This window comes from Salvelinus alpinus, chromosome 11, assembly GCF_045679555.1.
Source record: "Salvelinus alpinus chromosome 11, SLU_Salpinus.1, whole genome shotgun sequence".
Classification (NCBI taxonomy): Eukaryota; Metazoa; Chordata; class Actinopteri; order Salmoniformes; family Salmonidae; genus Salvelinus; species Salvelinus alpinus.
In genome coordinates this window covers 16,637,736-16,642,735 of record NC_092096.1, presented here as the reverse complement: position 1 = coordinate 16,642,735, position 5,000 = coordinate 16,637,736, and the positions used below count along the sequence as shown (strand labels likewise).

Genomic DNA, 5,000 nt, shown 5'->3' with positions numbered 1-5,000 from the left:
TTAATTCTTCCTCTTCCTCCTCCTCTCCCTCCTCCTCTTCCTCCTCCTCTCCCTCCTCCTCTTCCTCCTCCTCCACTTTGAAGTAATATTAGGTTTAGGATGCCTTCTAGGGATCAACTGTGTTCACTATTACAATATATTAACTTACTAGATTCCTAAGTAGCTATTGCTTGGTGATAGACAATAAACTTTCCCAGGCATTGTTGGCCCTGCTGATGTGTAAAACCACAGATGATGTAGATCACACTGACTGATTGGGGTCAACTTTCTGTCTCATCCCTCTCTCCACTCCTCTCTCTGTCTCCACACCTCTCTCTGTCTCATACCTCTCTCCACTCCTCTCTCTGTCTCCACTCCTCTCTCTGTCTCATACCTCTCTCCACTCCTCTCTCTGTCTCCATCCCTCTCTCCACTCCTCTCTCTGTCTCCATCCCTCTCTCCACTCCTCTCTCTGTCTCCACTCCTCTCTCTGTCTCCATCCCTCTCTCCACTCCTCTCTCTGTCTCCATTCCTCTCTCCACTCCTCTCTCTGTCTCCATCCCTCTCTCCACTCCTCTCTCTGTCTCCATCCCTCTCTCCACTCCCCTCTCTGTCTCATCCCTCTCTCCACTCCTCTCTCTGTCTCCATCCCTCTCTCCACTCCTCTCTCTGTCTCCATCCCTCTCTCCACTCCTCTCTCTGTCTCCCTCTCTCCCTCTCTCTCTGTCTCATCCCTCTCTCCACTCCTCTCTCTGTCTCATCCCTCTCTCCACTCCTCTCTCTGTCTCCATCCCTCTCTCCACTCCTCTCTCTGTCTCCATCCCTCTCTCCACTCCTCTCTCTGTCTCCATCCCTCTCTCCACTCCTCTCTCTGTCCCATCCCTCTCTCCACTCCTCTCTCTGTCTCCAGGGACACTGGTCAGGGACTGGTCAGGGACACTAGTCAGGGACTGGTCAGGGACACCATGATGTGCTGTGTGTGGTGTGTTTGTTCACGGTGGAATCACATTACACACTGATAACAAAGGAAGGGAAAACACATGACTCACTGATCGGCGAGATGGAGGGATGAGGGGCGGAGCTACTGTAGGGAGGAGGGGCGGAGCTACTGTAGGGAGGAGGGAGAACAATGGAGTTGGTTAATAGCAAGCGAAAGACGTATGAGGAGAACGTATGTTGATATTTATGAAACATTCTCCTCCTCTTCCCTGACTCAGTACACAACCTCCTAACATTCTGCTAATCAGAACAAGAGAACACAGACGAGTGAAAGAAGGAGTAGAGAAGAGAAGAGAGCAAGGAGAGAGACAGAATGAGAGACAGAAGGAGGCAGGTGACCAGCTACTGTAGACAGTCAGTTTGAAAGTCCTCTGCTCTCTCATTGGGTTGTGACCAGCTACTGTAGACAGTCAGTTTGAAAGTCTCCTCTGGACAGCCCTCTCATTCATCCACTATGTTCACTGGAAGCCTACATCAGGACTAACTATCATAACCTCAGGCCTGTGTGTGGCTCATAGCATGAGATAAATAACAGACTGGATTGTTAGAGTTCTCTTCAGTAGGTTGTTACAGAATGTTTTATACATTCCGGTCATTTAGCAGACACTCTTATCCAGAGCCACTTACACGGGCTACTGGTAGGCCTGCTGTGAAGACGAAATACAGCCAAAATACAGCCTACCCACACACGGACATTCTCCCCTTCAGAGATTACAGGACACCTATAGCCACTCCATGGGCTAAACCATTGCCTCAACAAGCAGCGGGGCTGACAGGACTCGTGGGGAGAAGGGGGTGCCAGCTTTTCATCGGTGGGCGGACCTCGTATAGAGCAGGGACGTGCACGAGAGCGGAGCTCCGAAAAGACACAGCAAACAAACACCAAGTCGTAGATAACTTATGGACAATCATTTCACAGTTGTTACAAAGATAACTGGGCAACGTGCCATATTGTGGAGTGATGATTAGCGTTTTATAGGCTACATTCATCTCTAGGAACGTCTAAGCCCCTGTAGCCCTGCACCACCAGTTTCCCTGTAGCCCTGCACCACCAGTTTCCCTGTAGCCCTGCACCACCAGTTTCCCTGTAGCCCTGCACCACCAGTTTCCCTGTAGCCCTGCACCACCAGTTTCCCTGTAGCCCTGCACCACCAGTTTCCCTGTAGCCCTGCACCACCAGTTTCCCTGTAGCCCTGCACCACCAGTTTCCCTGTAGCCCTGCACCACCAGTTTCCCTGTAGCCCTGCACCACCAGTTTCCCTGTAGCCCTGCACCACCAGTTTCCCTGTAGCCCTGCACCACCAGTTTCCCTGTAGCCCTGCACCACCAGTTTCCCTGTAGCCCTGCACCACCAGTTTCCCTGTAGCCCTGCACCACCAGTTTCCCTGTAGCCCTGCACCACCAGTTTCCCTGTAGCCCTGCACCACCAGTTTCCCTGTAGCCCTGCACCACCAGTTTCCCTGTAGCCCTGCACCACCAGTTTCCCTGTAGCCCTGCACCACCAGTTTCCCTGTAGCCCTGCACCACCAGTTTCCCTGTAGCCCTGCACCACCAGTTTCCCTGTAGCCCTGCACCACCAGTTTCCCTGTAGCCCTGCACCACCAGTTTCCCTGTAGCCCTGCACCACCAGTTTCCCTGTAGCCCTGCACCACCAGTTTCCCTGTAGCCCTGCACCACCAGTTTCCCTGTAGCCCTGCACCACCAGTTTCCCTGTAGCCCTGCACCACCAGTTTCCCTGTAGCCCTGCACCACCAGTTTCCCTGTAGCCCTGCACCACCAGTTTCCCTGTAGCCCTGCACCACCAGTTTCCCTGTAGCCCTGCACCACCAGTTTCCCTGTAGCCCTGCACCACCAGTTTCCCTGTAGCCCTGCACCACCAGTTTCCCTGTAGCCCTGCACCACCAGTTTCCCTGTAGCCCTGCACCACCAGTTTCCCTGTAGCCCTGCACCACCAGTTTCCCTGTAGCCCTGCACCACCAGTTTCCCTGTAGCCCTGCACCACCAGTTTCCCTGTAGCCCTGCACCACCAGTTTCCCTGTAGCCCTGCACCACCAGTTTCCCTGTAGCCCTGCACCACCAGTTTCCCTGTAGCCCTGCACCACCAGTTTCCCTGTAGCCCTGCACCACCAGTTTCCCTGTAGCCCTGCACCACCAGTTTCCCTGTAGCCCTGCACCACCAGTTTCCCTGTAGCCCTGCACCACCAGTTTCCCTGTAGCCCTGCACCACCAGTTTCCCTGTAGCCCTGCACCACCAGTTTCCCTGTAGCCCTGCACCACCAGTTTCCCTGTAGCCCTGCACCACCAGTTTCCCTGTAGCCCTGCACCACCAGTTTCCCTGTAGCCCTGCACCACCAGTTTCCCTGTAGCCCTGCACCACCAGTTTCCCTGTAGCCCTGCACCACCAGTTTCCCTGTAGCCCTGCACCACCAGTTTCCCTGTAGCCCTGCACCACCAGTTTCCCTGTAGCCCTGCACCACCAGTTTCCCTGTAGCCCTGCACCACCAGTTTCTCTGTAGCCCTGCACCACCAGTTTCCCTGTAGCCCTGCACCACCAGTTTCCCTGTAGCCCTGCACCACCAGTTTCCCTGTAGCCCTGCACCACCAGTTTCCCTGTAGCCCTGCACCACCAGTTTCTCTTTCATTTGGTTCCCCTTCATAATTTAACTGTTTCCCCATCTGATTTGGTTCCCCTTCATAATTGAGCTGTTTCCCCATCTGATTTGGTTCCCCTTCATAATTTAACTGTTTCCCCATCTGATTTGGTTCCCCTTCATAATTTAACTGTTTCCCCATCTGATTTGGTTCCCCTTCATAATTTAACTGTTTCCCCATCTGATTTGGTTCCCCTTCATAATTGAGCTGTTTCCCCATCTGATTTGGTTCCCCTTCATAATTGAGCTGTTTCCCCATTTGATTTGGTTCCCCTTCATAATTTAACTGTTTCCCCATCTGATTTGGTTCCCCTTCATAATTTAGCTGTTTCCTCATTTTATTTGGTTCCCCTTCATAATTTAACTGTTTCCCCATTTGATTTGGTTCCCCTTCATCTCAGAAAGACACAGTCAGACAATATTTCTTGGGATCATATAACTTGATGTTGGTTGTAATATACGATATGTTTGAGATTTTCTTCCATTTAGTCTTTAAACTGCATCCATTAATGAGGAGTGGGGAGGAACAGAATGTAACACAACTCAGGATCATTTAGTCTTTAAACTGCATCCATTAATGAGGAGTGGGAAGGAACAGAATGTAACACAACTCAGGATCATTTAGTCTTTAAACTGCATCCATTAATGAGGAGTGGGGAGGAACAGAATGTAACACAACTCAGGATCATTTAGTCTTTAAACTGCATCCATTAATGAGGAGTGGGAAGGAACAGAATGTAACACAACTCAGGATCATTTAGTCTTTAAACTGCATCCGTTAATGAGGAGTGGGAAGGAACAGAATGTAACACAACTCAGGATCATTTAGTCTTTAAACTGCATCCATTAATGAGGAGTGGGGAGGAACAGAATGTAACACAACTCAGGATCATTTAGTCTTTAAACTGCATCCATTAATGAGGAGTGGGAAGGAACAGAATGTAACACAACTCAGGATCATTTAGTCTTTAAACTGCATCCATTAATGAGGAGTGGGAAGGAACAGAATGTAACACAACTCAGGATCATTTAGTCTTTAAACTGCATCCATTAATGAGGAGTGGGGAGGAACAGAATGTAACACAACTCAGGATCATTTAGTCTTTAAACTGCATCCATTAATGAGGAGTGGGAAGGAACAGAATGTAACACAACTCAGGATCATTTAGTCTTTAAACTGCATCCATTAATGAGGAGTGGGGAGGAACAGAATGTAACACAACTCAGGATCATTTAGTCTTTAAACTGCATCCATTAATGAGGAGTGGGAAGGAACAGAATGTAACACAACTCAGGATCATTTAGTCTTTAAACTGCATCCGTTAATGAGGAGTGGGGAGGAACAGAATGTAACACAACTCAGGATCATTT

The 5,000-nt window shown here is 50.0% G+C and overlaps 1 protein-coding gene across 5 annotated transcripts in view; it reads left to right on the top strand.

The window, feature by feature from the left end:
* Nucleotides 1-5,000, top strand: part of LOC139533638 (ELKS/Rab6-interacting/CAST family member 1-like) — a 619,530-nt gene that overhangs the window by 67,370 nt on the left and 547,160 nt on the right. The gene's annotated exons all lie outside the window — the stretch shown is intronic.